The following is a 20,421-nucleotide window of genomic DNA, read 5'->3' as shown; positions in this document are numbered from 1 at the left end:
GGCAGAACATTGATTATAGATGATCAGCCTTGATCATGTGGAATGGCAGTGCTGGCACGAAGGGCCGAATGGCCTGCTCCTGCACCCATTTTCCATGTTTCTAAACTCCACTACTGTCTGGTTGGAAAAATTCTTCCAATCCCTTCTTTGCCTCTTATCCTAATCTTTTGGTGTTATGCACCTTTATCGTGCGGTAAAATTCTTAACTATTCACCCTGTGAATGCTCCTCGCAAATTTGTCTATCTTCATCAGGTCACCTGCTGCTCCAAGGAAAACAAAAAAAAATCATAAAATATATGCTGACTCAGTGGTCACACTTTCCAATCACAAAAGCAACTCTACATCCAAAACCAAACCAATTTTAGCTCCAATTTGCCCCATGTCTCATGAGCTCCTGCCTTTTAGACCAGCCTCCCATGTTTCACCCTGTCAAAGGCCTTGAAGTCAATTTGCATTGCTTTTTTAATCCTTTCCACTCGTCACTTTAATTTCATGTTTCACTTATCTTGTGTTTTGTGACTGCTGGCAGATCAATTTCCCTCTGGGATAAATAAAGTTCTATCATATCGTATAAGCACATTTTGTTACCTTTTTCAAAAAAATCAGTCATATTATTCAAAGAGGATCTCCCACAAGCAAACCCACACTAACAGTGTAAAGCCATGCTGACTATGTACAGTGCCCACTATAATGTTTGGGGCAAAGACCCATCTATTTATTTGCCTCTGTTTGAGATTTGTAATAGAAAAAAAATCACATGTAGTTAAAGTGCACATTGTCAGATTTTAATAAAGGCCATTTTTATGCATTTTGCATTTCACCAATGTGGAAATTACAGCTGTGTTTATACATAGTCCCCCCCATTTTAGGGCACCATAATGTTTGGGACATATAGGTTCACAGACTTTGTAATTGTTCAGGTGTGTTTAATTGCCTCCTTAATGCAGGTATAAGAGAGCTCTCAGCACCTGGTCTTTCCTCCAGTCTTTCCATCAACTTTGGAAACTTTTATTGCTGTTTATCAACATGAGGACCAAAGTTGTGCCAATGAAAGTCAAAGAAGCCATTATGACTCTGAGAAACAATAATAAAACTGTTAGAGACATCAGCCAAACCTTAGGCTTACCAAAATCAACTGTCTGGAACATCATTAAGAAGAAAGAGAGCATTGGTGACCTTACTGGGACTGGCAGGCCGAATTCTCTCTATTAGAAAACCCTCCAAACACACGCCCAATAGATCAGAAACACTCTTCAGGAGTCAGATGTGGATTTGTCAATGACCACTATCCACAGAAGACTTCATGAACAGAAATACAGAGGCTACACTGCAAGATGCAAACGACTGGTTAGCTGTAAAAATAGGATGGCCGAGTTACAGTTTGCCAAGAAGTACTTAAAAGAACAGCCACAGTTCTGGAAAAACATCTTGCAGACAGTTGAGACGAAGATTAACTTATATTAGAGTGATGGCAAGAGCAAAGTATGGAGGAAAGAAGGAACTGCGCAAGATCCAAAGCATACCACCCCATCTGTGAAACACGGTGGTGGGGGTGTTATGGCCTGGGCATGTATGGCCGCTGAAGGTACTGACTCACTTATCTTCATTGATGATACAACTGCTGATGGTAGTAACATAATGAATTCTGAAGTGTATCGACACATCCTATCTGCTCAAATTAAAACAAATGCTTCAAAACTCATTGGCAGGCGGTTCATTCTACAGCAAGACAATGATCCCAAACATACTGCTAAAGCAATAAAGGAGTTTTTCAAATCTGGGCAATTCTTGAGTGGCCAAGTCAATCACCTGATCTGAACCCAATTGAGCATGTCTTTTATCTGCTGAAGAGAAAACTGAAGGGACTAGCCCCCAAAACAAACATAAGCTAAATATGGTTGCAATACAGGCCTGGCGGAGCATCACCAGAGAAGACACCAAGATGTTCATGAGTCACAAACTTCAAGCAGTCATTACATGCAAAGGATGTGCAACAAAATACTAAACATGACTACTTTCATTTACATGACATTGCTGTGTCCCAAACATTATGGTGCCCTGAAATGGGGGGGGGGGGGGGGGGGGGGGGGGGGGGTATAAACACGGCTGTAATTTCTACATGGTGAAACCAAAATGTGTAAAAATGGCCTTTATTAAAATCTGACAATGTGAACTTTAACCACATGTGATTTTTTTTCTATTACAAATCTCAAATTGTAGAGTACAGAGGCAAATAAATAAATGATGGGTCTTTGTCCCAAACATTATGGAGGGCACTATAAGTCTAGTCAGGAAGTGAGATTTTAATAAATTATGTCACATTCTCCCTTGCTCTACCCATTCATAGCAAAAGGATTTGAGTATAGGCGCAGGGAGGTTCTACTGCAGTTGTACAGGGCCTTGGTGAGACCACACCTGAAGTATTGTGTGCAGTTTTGGTCTCCTAATCTGAGGAAAGACATTCTTGCCATAGAGGGAGTACAGAGAAGGTTCATCAGACTGATTCCTGGGATGGCAGGACTTTCATACGAAGAAAGACTGGATAGACTTGGCTTGTACTTGCTAGAATTTAGAAGATTGAGGGGGGATCTTATAGAAACTTACAAAAGTCTTAAGGGGTTGGACAGGCTAGATGCAGGAAGATTGTTCCTGATGTTGGGGATGTCCAGAACAAGGGGTCACAGTTTAAGGATAAGGGGGAAGTCTTTTAGGACCGAGATGAGAAAAACATTTTTCACACAGAGAGTGGTGAATCTCTGGAATTCTCTGCCACCGGTAGTTGAGGCCAGTTCATTGACTATATTTAAGAGGGAGTTAGATGTGACCCTTGTGGCTAAAGGGATCAGGGGGTATGGAGAGAAGGCAGGTACAGGATATTGAGTTGGATGATCAGCCATGATCATTTGAATGGCGGTGCAGGCTCGAAGGGCTGAATGGCCTACTCCTGCACCTATTTTCTATGTTTCTATGAGCAGAATTAGGAATGAGGGGAATGGGATTGTAACCAAAAGGAAGATGAGGTTGTGTGTTGATTGGAACTGGCAACGATGTTCAATGTAAGGTGTGATGGAAATAGATTTAATAGTTTAAATCACAATAGCGTTGGGTATTTACTTAAAGGAGTACATTTAGGAGAAGGAATGACAATTGAATAACTCGGAGCATCCATGGATCAAACTGGAAAAGATTTGGGTGATTGATGGTCGGTGCACACAATGGGCTGAAAGGAGTTGTTTCAATGTTGTATCTCTGAACCAAACTAATGCTGACAAGATTGTCATTTCAGCATTCTATTTGAACAACCTGAAAGCCAGAAATGAATTTCACATCTAGTTCTCTAGCTGGTACCACTCTGTCACAAATCCAGTGCCAGACTTCCTCAGCTTGGCACTCTTGACCAACTCCTGACCTATCGGCAACATTCATAAGATTCAGGAGTCTGGTTTAATTTTTGGAGGCCACAGATGAATAAAAGATAAGCCTTAAGGGTAGGTTATCTCTCTCCCACTTGATCAATAAATGGGAGCAGCACGGTGGTGCAGCGGTAGAGTTGCTGTCTATATGTAGTTGATACGTTTGCCCCGTGACCACCTGGGTTTTCTCCGGGATCCCCGGTTTCCTCACCCACTCCGTTCAGGTTTGTAGGTTAATTGGCTTGGTAAAATGAGTAAATTGTCACTAGTGTATGTGTGGTAGAGTTAACGTGCAGGGATCGCTAGTCGTTGCGGACTCAGTGGGCTGAAGGGCCTCTATCCACACTGTATTTCTAAACTAAACTAAACCAAACATTTTGGAAGAGCAGACAAGGAGAGCCAAAAGGATGTGTGAAGTAGCGTACGTGGATGTAAGCACTTGACGGAGTCTCAATTGGCAGAGTAATCACCGTTATTAAAGAGCAAGTGGATGTAATATTGGGACTGCGACTATAGGCAAATGACAGGGGTCAATGAGTGCTTCAGTATCAGGTAGGATGTCGACAGAGGGATTCCACCAATAGCAGGACCTGTGTCCCATGCTTTCTGTTGTATTATATCAATAATTTAGACGTTTAGGAGCCATCCATGCAAATGAATCGAAAACTAGTTGTAAGCAGCAGCGCAGTAGACTGTTGGAAGATGTCAGTGGATTGATTAGGTTGGCAGAAACCTGGTAAATGGAATTCAGTCTGGAGTTGTTGAGCACTGTATTTAGCAAGATCAAACAAGGCGTAGGTAGACTTGATGAAAATGCTGATTACTGTTTCTCCACAACATTCAGAATTGTTTTGAGTGTTTGCAAATACCAAATGATAGTGGAAGATGATGTGAATATGAAGGAGTACAGGATATTTGCCCTCGTTGACAGAGCACAGAATATAGGTGGCTATACTCAAACTGATTAGCACTGTGGTTAAACCATAATTAGATTGCTGCGTTAACAGGAAAGACGTGATAACACTGGAAAAGTTACAGAAAGTTTACAAGCATCATATCAGAGCGGGCTTACTTTATTTAGGAAGAAAGGTTAGTTAAACCCAGATTGAGGGGAAATGTAATCCAGTTGTATAAAATTATCATCCAGTTGAACAGGTAGGATTTATTACCATAAATAAAAGTACCTGTAATTCGGGACCATAGATTTACAATAAAGACTAGATTTAGCTTAATATTGTTTGTCATCTCAAGTATTTACATTTTAAATATATAGAACCTAAAATTTAGTGGTAGACAAATGTGCTGGGGAAACTCAGCGGGTGTGGCAGCATGTATGGAGTGAAGGAAATAGGCAACGTTTCGGGCCGAAACCCTTCTTCAGACTGATGTAGGGTGGAGGGGATGGGGGGGGCAGGCGGGAAGAAGAAAGGAAGAGGAGGAGGAGCCAGAGGGTTGAGGAAGAGCTGAGAAGGGGAGGAGACAATGAGGGCTTCCGGAAATTGGAGAAGTCAATGTTAATGCTGCTAGGGTGCAGACTGCCCAAGCGGAATATGAGGTGCTGCTCCTCCAATTTCCATTGGTGCTCACTTTGGCCATGGAGGAGGCCCAGAACAGAAAGGTCGGATTCGGAATAGGAGGGGGAATTGAAGTGCTCAGCCACCGGGAGATCAGGTAGGTTATTGTGGACCGAGTGAAGGTGTTCGGCAAAACGATCGCCAAGCCTACGCTTGGTCTCACCGATGTAGATCAGCTGACATCTAGATCAGCAGATGCAATTTAGTTCTAGTTCCAAATGAAATGAATTTGATGAGCCACCATTCAGTAAGATCATGACAGATCTTTACTACATTGCTGCTTTCCGAACTCGCATAACATCAAAAGAAAATCTACTTTTTAATTTAGTTTAGTTTAGAGGTACAGCGCGGAAACAGGCCCTCCGGCCCACCGGGTCCGCACGACCAGCGATCCCCGCACATTAACATTAACACTACACCCAATAGGGACAATTACCAAGCCAATTAACTTACAAACCTGTACATCTTTGGAGTGTGGGAGGAAACCGAAGATCTCGGAGAAAACCCACGCAGGTCACGGGGAGAACGTAGAAACTCCATACAGACAGCACCCATAGTCGGGATAGAACCAGAGTCTCCGGCGCTGCATTCGCTGTAAGGCAGCAACTCTACCTCTGCACCATCGTAACCGCACTATTGATTAATCCGCCATATACTCAATGACCGAGTCTCCATTGCTCTCTAGAATAGAAAATTCTAAAGATTCACTTTCCTCAGGGTGAAGAGATTTCTTCCCAAATCAATCTTCAATCGCCAACCCCTTATTTTGAGACAGATTATTTGTTAAAGCATGCCCCACGTTTAATCTGCCAAGACCCATGAAAATTCTGTACGATTCTATGAAACACTTCTCATTCTTCGATCCTCAGGAGATAGCTCCTGTCTGGTTACACGGTTCTATGGTATTTATTTTTAGCCAGGAATCAATTCTGGCACTATCCTTGGTGCTGCCTCTATTATGTGTGTCCTTCCTTAGACTGGGAGATCGGACAAATTCACAATATTTCATGTACCATCTCATTAGGGCTCGATATAATTTCACTGAAATGTCTTTGCGGCACTCAAATCATAAAGGCCAACATGCTGTCCTCTTCTAATTGCCTGAATCTTGCGATTTGTGGGCATGGGCACCAGATTCCCCTGAACCCCCAATATCTTTCAATCTTTCACCATTTGCAAAACATTCAATTTTTCTATTTTTTACGGCCAAAGTGGATGACTTTGGATACATTTATTCACATCATATTCCTATCTGCTTTGCCCTCTTCCATTCATTCCTTGAAGCCCTTCTTCCAACTCGCACTATCACCCGACTCATTGTAATGCATTACAAGTGTAACACATCATCGATAAACATGCATATTTACACACTGATATAGCTCGTCGACATCAGGAGTCATATCACCGATCGTCACTACCCCTCCCTCCTACTGGTTTCCAAACCCGGGCTATCTTAATTGGACTTTGCTGCACTTTAATCTTGCACAATGTTATTCCCTTAATCATGTATCTGTACATTGTGAATGGCTCGATTGTAATTATTTCATATTGGATAGCACGCAACCAAAGCTTTTCACTGTACATCGGTATACATGACAAAAAAAAGGGACGATCACTTTGTTGAGGGTGTACTACAGACCCCTGAATAGTCAACGGGAATTAGAAGAACAAATGTGCCGGGAGATTGCAGACAGCTGCAGGTCAAGTAAGGTTGTTGTAGTAGAGGATTTTAACTTTCCAAATAAAGACTGGGAAAATCATAGTGTGAAGGGTTTAAATGGGGTGCAATTCCTCAAAAGTGTTAAGGAGAGATTTCTTACGCAGTATGTAGAGGCCTCCACACTTGAGAGGGCAACGCTGGATCTAGTATTGGGAAAGGCAAGTTAATGAAGTGTTTGTGGAGGAGCTTTTTGGGACCAGTGACCACAGTTTAATTAAGATAGTTATGGATCGGGACGGAGACGGTCCACGTGTTAAAATGCTCAACTGGGGTAAGGCCGACTTTGAGTTTATGAGAGAAGATATCCCTCAAGTTGACTGGGGCACGTTATTTGAAGGGAAAGAAACATCAGCCAAGTGGGATGATTTTAAAAGTGTGATGATGAAAGCTCAGGATATGTATGTCCCCGGTAAAGTGAAGGGCAAAACAGGCAAACGTAAGGAAGCCTGGTTAACAAGGGAAATTGAGGCGTTGGTAAAAAACAAGAAGGATGCATGGGACAGGTATAGGCAGCTGGGATTAAGTGCAACCCTGGAGGAGTTTCGGGAACCAAGGAATAAACTGACAAATGAGCAGAAGGGCAAAAATGGGCCAGGGGATAGCTCTGGCGGGTAGCATTAAGGACAATCTCAAAAGATTTTATAAATATATAAGGGGGAACAGGGTAACTATAGAGTGAGTGGGACCTCGCAGGAATCAAAGTGGTCACCTCTGTGTGGAGCCACAGGAGATGGTAAGGTCTTCAATGAGTATTTCTCCTCTGTCTTTACCGAGGAGAAAGACAGTAGGACGGAGGAACTTGGGGCAGTCAATGGAAGTGTCTTGAGAGCAGTCAGTGTTACCGTCAAAGAACTACTGAAGGTACTGTTGTGTGTGAAGATAGACAAATCTCCAGGGCCTGATCAGATATATCCAAGGACATTGCGGGAAACTAGAGAGGAAATTGCGGGAACCCTGGTTGAAATTTACGAGTCGTCCTTAAATACAGGAGAGGTGCCGGAAGACTGGAGGGCAGCAAGCGTTGTGCCTCTTTTCAAGAAGGGCTGCAGGGAAAATGCTGGGAACTATAGGCCTGTAAGCTTAACATCTATAGTTGGTAAGTTACTGGAGAGTATTCTGAGGGATAGGTTATACAGGCATTTGGATGGGCAAGGGCTGATTAGGGATGGTCAGTATGTTTTTGTATGTGGGAGGTTGTGTCTCAAAAATCTGATTGATTTATTTTGAAGACATGACCAAAAAGGACGATGAGGGCAACTGTAGATGTTGTGTACATGGATTTCAGTAAGGCATTCAACAACGTTCCGCATGGTAGGCTGCTCTGGAAGGTTACATTGCATGGGATCCAAGGTGAGATAGCTGAGCGGATAGCAAATTGGCTCCATGGAAGGAAGCAGAGGGTGATGGTGGAAGGTTGCTTCTTGGACTGGAGGCCTGTGACTAGTGGTGTGCCTCAGGGTTTGGTGCTGGGCCCATTACTGTATGTTATCTACATCAATGATTTGGATGAGAACATGCAGGGCAAGATTAGCAAGTTTGCTGATGATACAAAAGTTAGTGGTTTTGCAGATAGTGAAGATGGTTGTGAAAGATTGCAGCAGGATCTTGATCGATTGGCCAGGTGGGCCGAGGAATGGTTGATGGAATTTAATACAAAGAAATGTGAGGTGTTGCATTTTGGGATGTCGAACAAGGGCAGGACCTACACAGTAAATGGTAGGCCTCTGGGTAGTGTTGTAGAGCAGAGGGATCTAGGAGTACAGGTGCATGGTTCCTTGAAGGTCGAGTCGCAGGTAGATAAGGCGGTCAAAAAGGCTTTTGGCACTTTGGCCTTTATCAGTCAGAGTATTGAGTATAGAAGTTGGGAGGTCATGTTGCAGTTGTATAAGACGTCGGTGAGACCGCATTTAGAATATTCTGTTCAGTTTTGGGCACCATGTTATAGGAAAGATATTGTCAAGCTTGAAAGGGTTCAGAAAAGATTTACGAGAATGTTGCCAGGACTAGAGGGTGTGAGCTATAGGGAGAGGTTGAGTAGGCTGGGTCTCTATTCCATGGAGCGCAGGAGGATGAGGATTGATATTATAGAAGTATACAAAATGATGAGAGGAATAGATCGGGTAGATGCACATAGTCTCTTGCCCAGAGTAGGGGAATCAAGGACATAGGTTCAAGGTGAAGGGGAAAAGATTTAATAGGAATCCGAAGGGTAACTTTTTCACACAAAGGTTAGTGGGTGTATGGAACAAGTTGCCAGAGGAGGTAGTTGAGGCTGGGACTATCCCATCGTTTAAGAAACAGTTAGACAGGTACATGGATAGGACTGGTTTGGAGGAATATCGACCAAGCGCAGGCAAGTGGGACTAGTATAGCTGGGACAGTGTTGGCCGGTGTGGGCAAGTTGGGCCGAAGGGCCTTTTTCCACACTGTATCACCCTATGACTCTGACTAATAAACTAAACCAAACTATACTACTGCTGCTACTACTACTAAACCCAAAAATGATCTGTTCATCTCCATTGTTTTCTGTTTCCGCATCCTTAATTAATCCCCCAATTCTGTGTGCACTCATTTTGTGTAACAATCTGTTCTGTAGTACCTTTTTGAAGGTCTTCCATTGGTGTTTTACCCTATTGTCTAATCTAGTTGTGACCTGAAAACACATCTTTAGTCTCTCCATGAAACTACTTCCATTCCAATAAATCTCTTCCGGGCTCTTTCTGAGGCCTTCACATCTTTCTTCAAATGGAGATAAATTAGAGATAATCCATGAATGCAGCCTAACCAGCAATATGCGTTTAGCATGTTCTTTGCTTTTTTACTGTGTGTCTCCTTTTATAAAGATGTGTGTGTTTTAACAGCCTTCATATCTTGTCTGGCCACTTTCAAAGACGTTTGTATTTCATCCCCAGGATCCTCTATTCATGCTTCCCTTTAAAATGTGAATTTTTATTGAATCTGCAATATAAAAAAAGATATATAATCTGACAAGCCAGTTTCAGTTGTATTTGGTGGAACCTTTCTTTAAAGCTTTACTCAGCAATTCCCAGTACAGTAATTTCAATACTGATGCCTTTTAACATGAATTGCAAGTATTCATACAGACCTGTGATGGTGAGACTGTTGGACACTGATAACACACTTGAATTGATTTCAAGAGGGGTATAATTGAAACACGAGTATGATGACCTTGGTTAGACTGTACGAGGCGCATTGTGACCCGTACTGGTCTCCAAAAATAAAACTGATGATGGAATCACTGAGGAAGGTGCTAAATGATTCACTAGATTGATCCGGGAAACTGAGGTTAAACAAAATAAAGAAAGATTAAGCAGACTGGGGCTCTTCTGTCCTGGGGGGAAAAATGATTGAGAGATGATCTGATAAGATTACAAAACTATTCGATAGGGTAAACCTAGAAGATGTTTTCATTTGATGAAGATCTGACGTATAAATAATCAACAATAAACACAAGAGGTAATTTGCACGATATTCTACCTAGAGCATAGCTTCAAAGTTTCACTCTCGCCTTCCTTTAAGTTAAACATGTGCATTAATGAGAAAGAAATATCTTGATGAGGTTGGTGAAGGAAGGGGGAAAAAGGCTCACAGAGATTATAAACACAGTCATGAACTGAAGAAGGGTTTCGGCCCGAAACGTTGCCTATTTCCTTCGCTCCATAGATGCTGCTGCACCCGCTGAGTTTCTCCAGCTTTTCTGTGTAACAGTCATGAACCTGTTGGACTAAATGATCTGTCTCTTTGCTCTAATATCATGAGGAATAGATTGGGTGAATGCACAGTCCTTTGCCCAGAGGAGTGGAATCAAGAACCAGAGGACACAGTGCATTCAGAAAGTATTCACTTTTTCCACATTTTGTTACGTTACAGCCTTATTCTAAAATGAATTAAAACAATTTTTTTTATCCCAGAATGAAGAAGCGAAAACAGCTGTTTAGAAATGTTTGCAAAGTAATTAAAAAGAATTAACTGAAATATTACATTTCCATAAGTATTCAGACCCTTTGCTATGACACTCAAAATTGAGCTTGGGTTCATCCTGTTTCCATTGATTATCCTTGAGATGTTTCTACAACTTGATTAGACTCCACCAGTGGTAAATTAAATTGATTGGACATGATTTGGAAAGACACACACCTGTCTATATAAGGTCCCACACCTGACAGTGCATGTCAGAGAAAAAACCAAGCCAAGACGACATAGACCTCTGAGACAGGATTGTGTTGAGACACAGATCTGGGGAAGGGTATAAAACAGTTTCTGCAGCATTGCAGGTCCCGAAGAGCACAGTGGCCTCTGTCATTCTTAAATGGAAGAACTTTGGAACCACCAGGACTCTTCATAGAGCTGGCCGCCCGGCCAAACTATGCAATCGGGGGAGAAGGGCCTTGGTCAGGGAGGTGACCAAGAACCTGATGATCACTCTGACAGAGCTCCAGAGTTCCTCTGCGATGGGAGAACCTTCCAGCACTCCACCAATCTGGCCTTATGGTAGAGTGGCCAGACGGAAGTACTCCTCAGTAAAAGGCCCGCTTGGAGTTTGCCAAAAGGCACCTAAAGGACTCTCAGACAATGAGAAACAAGATTCTCTGGTCTGATGAAACCAAGATTGAACTCTTTGGCCTGAATGCTAAGCGTCATGTCTGGAGGAAACCAGGCACTGCTCATCACCTGGCCAATACCATACCTACTGAGAAGCATGGTGGAGGCAGCATCATGCTGTGGAGATGTTTTTCAGCGGCAGGAACTGGGTGACTAGTCATGATCGAGGGATAGATGAACGGAGCAAAGTACAGAGAGATGCTTGATGAAAACCTGCTCCAGAGCGTTCTAGACCTCAGACTGGGGCGGCGGTCCTTCCAACAGGACAACGACCCTAAGCACACAGCCAAGATAAAGCAGGAGTGGCTTTGTGACAAGTCTGTGAATGTCCTTGTGTGGCCCAGCCAGAGCCCAGACTTAAACCCGATTGAACATCCTGGAGGGACCTGAAAATAGCTGTGCATCGATGCTCCCCATCCAACCTGACAGAGCTTGAGAGAATCTGCAGAGAAGAATGGAAGAAATTACCCAAATTAAGGTGTGCCAAGCTTGTAGCGTCATACCCACGAAGACTTGAGGCTGTAATCGCTGCCAAAAGTGCCTCAACAAAGTACTGAGTAAAGGGTCTGAATGTTACTTATGTAAATGTGATATTGGTGTTGGTGTGTGTCTTGGTTCTTTTCTTGTATGGCTGCAGAAACCAAATTTCGTTTGAACCTCATGTGAGGTTCAAATGACAAATAAATGGTATTGTATTGCATATTTCAGTTATTTCTTTTTAATTACTATGCTAAAATCTCTAAACACCTCTTTTCACTTTTATCGATAATTAAAAAAAAGAATGTAATCCATTTTAGAATAAGGCTGTAATGTAACAAAATGTGGAAAAAGTGATGGGGTCTGAATATTTTCTGAATGTACTGTAAGTTTAATGTGAGTGGGGGTGGAAAGATTTAATAGGAACCTAAGGAGCCCCTTTTTTAAAAATAAAGGGTGGTAGGCATATGGAACAAGCTGCCATAGGAGATAGTTAAGGCAGGTACTATCGCAATGTTTATTAAAACATTGGGGCAGGTACATGTATAGGACAGGTTTAGAGGGATATGGGCCAAACGCAGACAGGTAGGACTAGTGTGGATGGGGCATGTTGGTCACTGTGGGAAAGTTGGGCGGAAGGGTGTCTATGTCTATAAAAACAATCAAATTTGTGTACTTCATGTGTCCGTACAGCTCTGCCTACACCATAAAACTAAAACTTCAAAGCAGTTGAGGCAAATTGAGTGAGTGGGCAAATATATGGCAGTTGCAGTGTAATGTGGATAAACATGATCATTCACTTTTGCTGAAAAAAACAAAAGGCAGAGTATTAAATAGTGATTGATTCCATCATACATCAACATTTCCCAATTTAGCTCTGTATCTCGATGTACAAGCACTGTATAGTGCAATTAGAAGTTGCTCGTGTAATGCTGTTTCCTGTGGATGTCTGATCATTTTAGACCCAATGCATGGCCTTCAAGGATTGATGAGCCCATAACCCAATCTTTTCCTAACTAATTCCATACAAGTAAATGATTGCATCCTGTAAAGGAGTCCAGTCTGACACACTGTAACTTTACTGAGTCTTTAATAAAGGCACATGTCAAACACGTCCCAGTACTGACTGCATCTAGTCTTCAGGCGTACTGGAACCAAGCAAGGAGCAAGGGGAAGATATCACAGTTATACTGAGATGACTGGGCGTGGTTAGTGGTATTGAGGTAGCTACATTATAGATTGCATGCATAAACCATCTACATCCTTTCCCTTAGAAATCTAAAATTGAAGTTATAACAGTGGCAGTGTGATTATACAACACATGCAAATTTTAACGAAATCACCGTAGCGGACAGGAGGTTTGACAACCCGACCCGAGCGTGTGCGTATAGCACCATCACCCTCCTCACCAGATAGAAGAGGAGGCGGAGCAACAGCAGCCGGGAAGGAGAAAGTCGGCGGAGACCCGACCGGGAATGCGGAAGGTGACCCAACCGGCACGGGTGATCCAGGAGGAGCAGACGGGGGAGAAGGAGGAGAAGGAGAACGAGCAGGGGAGGAGATCATCAGCCCGAAACCAGGAAGCACAGAGGGAGGAGAATGCGGCAAGCGAACTGACCGGGGCATGCAGGGAGCTGTGGGGTAATTAGTAGTGGCAGGCTCGAAACGCAACGGAGGAGCGTAAGGATCCGCAGGAGGAGGCTGCAGCAGTAGACAGTTCCATCAAAGTCCACCAGGTAAGATCTCGGGGATCGTCCCGACCAACAATGGTTGCGAGTCGGGAGAATCCGGTGGCTGTCTGCATGCGGACGACCTGGCCAGGCAGTAGTGGTGAGAGCGGGCGGCAGGACTTGTCGTGAGAGCGGCGCTGTACCTCATGCTTGTGAGCAATCCGTTGCTGGACGGCGGCAGGCTGGAGGACCTTGGGCACCAGGGATTGTTGGGCGATCGGCATCAGTGGGCGAAGCACGCGGGACATCAGACGCTGGGCAGGGGATCGCATGGTAGGGTCCCGTGAGATGTTGCAAATGTTTAGTAGACCCTGCTAGAAGTCACCATTGGAGAGACGAGACTGCTCGAGCAAGTTCTTGGCACTGCGGACAGCTCGGCCAGGCCGTTGCTCTGCGGGTATTCGGGGCTGCTGGTATAGTGAGTGAAGTTCCACTTCACAGCGAAAGCCTGGAATTCTGCACTGGTGAACTGACGGCCGTTGTCGGTCTGTAAGCGGACCGGGGCCCCAAAGGTAGCAAAGTGTCTGCGCAGCTTACTGATGACCATTTCAGAGGTGATAGCAGGGAGAAGATCCACTTCGAACCAGTTGGAGTATGAATCAACCAACACCAGGTAGTGCTTGCCTCGCCATTCGAATATGTCAGCAGCCAGCGAGGTCCAGGGCAAGGCAGGCGCAGGTTGCTGCAGAAGTGGCTAGTGCTGCTGATGTGGGGCAAGAGTGTTGCAATCAGGATAGGAGGCTACTCGGGCTTTAATGTACTTGGCCATGCCGGGCCAATAGTATTGTTCTTGGGCATGTGAGACAGTGGCATCGGCTCTGGGATGCCCCATGTGGGCAGCGTTGTAATACAAGTCGTATAGGGAGGCAGGGACAACCACCTTGTGACCCTTGATGATGATGCCGTCCCGGAGCACCTGTTCGTCGCGGACCAGAAAGAAGGGGTGGGCGCCCGCAGGCAGTGAGGTGCGTCTGCTGCACCACCCCCGCTGGATGACAGCTGCGAGCTGTTGCAGGTCGGGGTCGTTGGCGGCGTGCTCAACCAGGCACTGCAGCTGCTTAGAGGGAACAAAGTTGACATTGAGTACCTGCAGATCCTCCTGCTCGTAGGGGTGCCTGTCACAGGAGGACCGGGGGGCCCGGGACAGCGCGTCGGCCACATGCATCTCGGTGCCCCTCTTGTACACGATCAGAAAGTCGAACCGCTGGAGCTGTAACATCATTCGCTGGAGTCTAGCTGGAGCGATGTGGATAGGCTTATTGAGAATGGTCACCAAAGGTTGATGATCCGTCTCGACGGTGAACCTTGTACCGAAAAGGAAGTCCTTGAACTTGGAGCAGGCGAATACAACCGCAAGAAGCTCCTTCTCGATTTGTGCATAGCGCTGCTCAGTGTCTGTCATGGTACGCGTGGCATAAGAAATGGGCTGCAGCGAGCCGTCATCATGGAGTTGCAGGCAGCACCGATTCCGAAGCGGGAAGCATCACACGTAACTACAATCGGACGTTGCAGATCGAAAAAATTGAGAGTCGGTGTGCTAATCAGCTTTGTTTTGAGAAGGTCGAAAGCCTGTTGGGGAAACCAGGACCAGGCAATGTCTTTTTTCATCAGTTGCCTCAGGGGTGCGCTCAACTCGCTGAGGTCGGGGATGAACTTTCCCAAATAGTTAACCATGCCCAGGAAACGCTGCAGGCTGGTCACGTCGGTCGGGGCAGGCAGCTCGGAGATAGCATTGGTCTTCTGCGGATCAGGTTTCAGCCCATGGGCTGTGAAGATGTGGCCAACATAGGGTACTTCAGCTACACGGAACTTGCACTTTGACGGGTTAAGTTTTAAGTTGATCTGGCGAGCGCGGTCTAGAATCCGTCGGAGGTTGTGGTCGTGCTCAGCAGCATCTTTCCCACAAACCAGGATGTCATCCACGATAATGGCACACGGCAGGCCAGCAAACAGTTGCTCCATGGAGCGTTGAAACACTTCGCTAGCAGAGTTGAAGCCGAACGGCATCCGCAAAAATTTGAATCTTCCGAAGGGGGTGCCAAAAGTGGTTAAGTCTGAGGAGTGTTTGTCTAGAGGTATTTGCCAGAATGAGCTCCTGGCATCAAGGACAGAGAACACCATGGCCTGACCGACCTGGGCAGCAACATCTTCTACAGTCCTCATGGGGTAATGAGGACGCCTTATTGCCAGATTTAAGTCTTTGGGGTTGATGCACACCCGTATCTCGTTCTTACCCTTCTTCATGGTGGCGACCATGGTGGAGACCCAGTCGGTGGGTTCGCTGACAGCTTCAAGCACTCCCATGTCAACCATGTTCTTCAGCATGGCTTTGACCTTGCCCTTCATGGCAAACGACACCCTGTGTGGAGCACGGACCACTGGTACAACCGACGGGTCAGTTGCGATCTTGTATACAAGGGGCAGCTTACCCAGATCATCATCGAATAGGTCAGGGTACTTGGAGAGTGGATTCAGCATCACCCGCACTTCGTGGACAGTACGGTCAAAGGACACCAGCCCGAGGTCCTGACAGGCCTGATTGCTCAACAGAGTCACAGTCACAATAAAGAATGAAAAACGACAGGTCATGCGAAGATTTCTTCAGCACACAGTGGAAGGTGGCCCTCCCCACAGGTTTTAGCTCTTCTCCCCCATAAGCACGCAATATGGAGCGATCAGCAGTTAACAGCTCATTATTTCTTATCTTCCTGAACAAGGATATTGACATAACATTCACTTTCGCCCCCGTGTCCAGCTTAGCAGTGAAGGACTTGTTGTTGACAGTGACAAGCACAGAAGGATCGGGGAGGCGAGATTGATTATGAAAGAGAGAATAAACACTGGCATCTCCCATGGAAATACTGGGCTCAGAGTCGAGGGCAGTGTCGACAGAAGACTGGGAACCAAATTTGGTATCAACTTGTTGAAGGTTGTTTAAAACTTGTCTGGGAGCTGGAGGAATGTTCCCACGGGAACGACAGGCAGCTGAGAAGATCCCACTTCTGACACCATGTAAAGGAGTCCAGTCTGACACACTGTAACTTTACTGAGTCTTTAATAAAGGCACATGTCAAACACGTCCCAGTACTGACTGCATCTAGTCTTCAGGCGTACTGGAAGCAAGAGAGGAGCAAGGGGAAGATATCACAGTTATACTGAGATGACTGGGCGTGGTTAGTGGTATTGAGATAGCTACATTATAGGTTGCATGCATAAACCATCTACACATCCTGAGCCATTAGCTGGATGGTCCTCGTTGTAGGGGTTTTGCGATTCCCTTTATTTCCCTTCGGGCCCAACTGCCCGAGTTATTCTCTCCCTTGTCGGAGGGTCAAACGGCCACCACTCCACTCGAGCGGTTTCCAAGAGAGAATACAACAAAAGGGATTCCCCTAGGTTCTAGACCTCGGAATTGTGGTGGGATATGATAAAAAGGTTGAATTGACCAGAGTGTGCTGATGAGAGAAAACAGAAACCAAGATGGACTCAAAGCAAGTCTAAAATTTACAGGCTTTAATAAACAATGAGAAATCGAATCGCACCAACACTACATAATACGTGGCTAAACTTATGCTTTAAACTAAGACTATGGACGGAAAACTATCGGGCACGTCGTAAAACTTACTTTACACAATTTAACCTGCAAGTATACTCCCCCTTTCCCTTTCTCCTCACTCTCTATCCTATTTCGGGAATTTCACCAGGTCACTGGGGTACTTACAATTGGGCTCACGAGCCGTCCAGCAGAGCAGAAAGAGAGAAAGAGTTCTGGCTTGACTCCTGTTTTATACCTGAGCTTCCTTTGAAACCCCTAGGTGGTCCTCTGGATAAAAGAGTTCTTTTGATGATTCCCAGTTTCGATCTGGCATTAACAATAGGCTTCCGATGATAAGGGGTTTGCTGATATCATGATCCCTCGGCCTGATCGTTATCCCATCGCCTGGACGGGCTCCTATTGTCTCGATGGATGGGTCATCCAAGATGGTGATTGTGCTTGAGCTGGCCTGTTTACCACCGTCTGCTGAGGCTTGGTTCCTTCCTTTGTGTATCCAAGATAATCTCGTTATCTCCGTCTCAGCCTTTCCTCCCCACACCATTCGCACAGTTGTGTGATGCCCAAGTCCACAGGCCAGACAGGGTTGAATCTTTCTGTGGATTGGGGTTTTTACCGTTGCAGCCAGCAAATCTGTCCATGTCCTTATCCGAGTTCTTCCATAATTTTGGAGGATTTGCCCCAATAACTTACATCGTTAATTTTGAGAATAAATCTCTTGCTCAGTTGGGAAGGGAAACAAGCCAATTTTATTGGTCATGCTGCGAGTCATCACTGCAAAGGCTGGCATCATAGCCCATGGGCATGCATGGAAAGAACAGTACAAGAATACATTTTCTAACAGGAATCACCAAAGCTTAGGTCCAAAATTTGCACCATGGAGTTAAAACTATGCATGAGTTCTGACAAAAGGATATTTGACCGAACACATCATTTCAGTGTGTAGGAAGGAACTGCAGTTGCTGGTTTACACTAAAGATAGACACAAAATGCTGCAGTAACTTGGTGGGACGGGCAGCATCTGTGGATAGAAGGAATGGGTGATGTTTTGGGTGGAGACCCTTCTTCAGACAGTCAGGGGAGAGGAAGACACAGAGATATGGAAGGGTAAGGTGTGAAAATGAGACATCAGAGGGGGCGAAGGTCAAGGAAAATGTAGCATAGATCATTGTTAACTAGGGGAAGGTGACAACGAAGCATACAAAGAAAAAAATAATCAGGGAGACAGTCAGACTGGTCGGAGAACAAGGATGGGGGAGGGATGGAGAAAGAGGGAAAGCAAGGGTTACTTGAAGTTAGAGAAGTCGATATACCACTGGGTGAGTAGAGTCCAGGTAGGCGTAAAATGAAGTAAAGTTGGGGTCCATTGCAGGTCACGTACTACTGTACTTCAGAAATGATTTAAATAAGCAACACTTGTTTTTCCTGTCACTGCAGTGATTTTAGTTGCTTCTTTATGCGTTTTGAAAAAAATAATTGACATATGGGTTCAGGCTCCAAATTGTCAATATGACCATGCATTTGATTGCATTGAATTTCAATGAGCATTGCAAACAAGTGAAAACCATTTTTCTGCTCCTTCAGCAAAAATAAATGCATATCATAGTTTAATTTTTATTGTCAATTAGATTTTGTGCATAATTGTGCATAGAAACAAAACAATAATATTAATTGGAAAGGCAAATTAACCATATGGCGGTTCAGAATCTGTTCCGGAGGCATCAATTTGAAAGATGTCTTTACTGATATTTGTTCATCCTTGGCCAAACACAAACAAGACAACGCTCTCAGCATAGGGATTTATTTTGCTTTCTCGCAACTTTTCTCCCCACTCAAGGACAACTGTCACCTATATTACATTTAAAAGTGGGAGCTTCTGCCAAAATAAAAGACTGAGTAAAGAAAACCAAATTCTATTTGGCACCTCGTATTTTGCTTGGGTAGCTTACACCCCAGCGGCATGAACATTGACTTCAAGTAGCCCTTGCTTTCCCTCTCTCTCCAACCCCTTCCCCTTCCCAATTTTCCTACCAGTCTTGCTGTCTCCAATTACATTTTTTCTCTGCACAGCCCATTCCCCTGACATCACTCTGACGAAGGGTCTCGACCCGAAACGTAACCCATTCCTTCTCTCCAGAGATGCTGCCAGTCCCGCTGAGTTAATTCAGCATTTTGTGTCTGCGATTTAAACCAGCATCTGCAGTTCTTTCCTAAACAAGAAAACATTCTTAAATGAATTCAAAAGATATGTAATTAATATCTAATATAGACACAAAATGCTGGGGTAACTCAGCGGGACAGGCAGCATCCCTGGAGTGAAGGAACGGGTGAGGTTTCGGATCAAGACCCTTCTTCAGACTACTAAACCAGCATCTGCAGTTCCCGCCTACACTATAACTAATATTTGATCATTATATGTTTAATTTTTGTTATTTCCTGTCTCGCCTCTCTTTATCTCTCCCATTTTTTAAGTATGCTTATATTTCTATACATTAGTTGGCACAGACCCATCTCAACCCTGATAAACTAAAAGGAATGCATAAGTTGGGATAATAATGACAATTTTTGTCCATCAGAATTAAGATTTCATACTAATGTTCATTGCCTATCCATAAATCAAGCCATCATGTCTTCTTTTGAGAAGACGTTCTGAATAGGTTCTAAAATACTATTGAATAGGTTCTAAAATACATCATTTAAAAATAGCTTTTATTAAAAATGGATGGGGATTGAGAATTCTGCATATTCATAGAATGGGGATTTGTTCTGTGATTGAGGAGTAACTTGTGCAGGAGACTAACTCCATCCATGCAGGGAAGTAGAGACATAATTATAATGGTCATTGCAAATGGAATCAAATCCCAATCAAATGTGCTTGTAAAGTGCCCCAGCTCTGTGTCTGTAGATCAAGAGTTTCATGTCCGCCAAGCCTTTAGAAATGATGAAGGAATATAGCAGTGAATTATAGTGACCTTTCAAGTGATGACATCTCTTCTGGGTTTTCTAGTGGTGCGGGGTTGTGTTGGAGTGATGATGAGCCGGCTGACTTGCTTGATCTAATTGTTTGCCCTATTCATTATCAACATTATTAGCTGCTTATGTAGGCTACCTTTGATGCAATGGCTAAAATTTGCCCGGTCACTCCCTCTACTCCCCTCTCCCATCAGGCAAGAGGTACAAAAGTTTGAAAACGCATACCTCCACATTCAGGGACAGTCTCTTCCCAACTGCTATCAGGCAACTGAACCATCCTCTCACCAACCAGAGAGTGGTCCTAAGTGTCCCTGTCCCACTTAGGAAACCTGAACGGAAACCTCTGGAGACTTTGCG

At 44.4% G+C, this 20,421-nt stretch overlaps 1 protein-coding gene across 1 annotated transcript in view; it reads left to right on the top strand.

Annotated features, from left to right (window-relative positions):
* Nucleotides 1–20,421, top strand: part of plpp6 (phospholipid phosphatase 6) — a 32,079-nt gene that overhangs the window by 1,483 nt on the left and 10,175 nt on the right. The gene's annotated exons all lie outside the window — the stretch shown is intronic.

This window comes from Leucoraja erinacea, chromosome 10 (assembly GCF_028641065.1).
Source record: "Leucoraja erinacea ecotype New England chromosome 10, Leri_hhj_1, whole genome shotgun sequence".
NCBI lineage: Eukaryota > Metazoa > Chordata > Chondrichthyes > Rajiformes > Rajidae > Leucoraja > Leucoraja erinaceus.
This window is presented reverse-complemented; position numbering and strand designations above follow the sequence as displayed.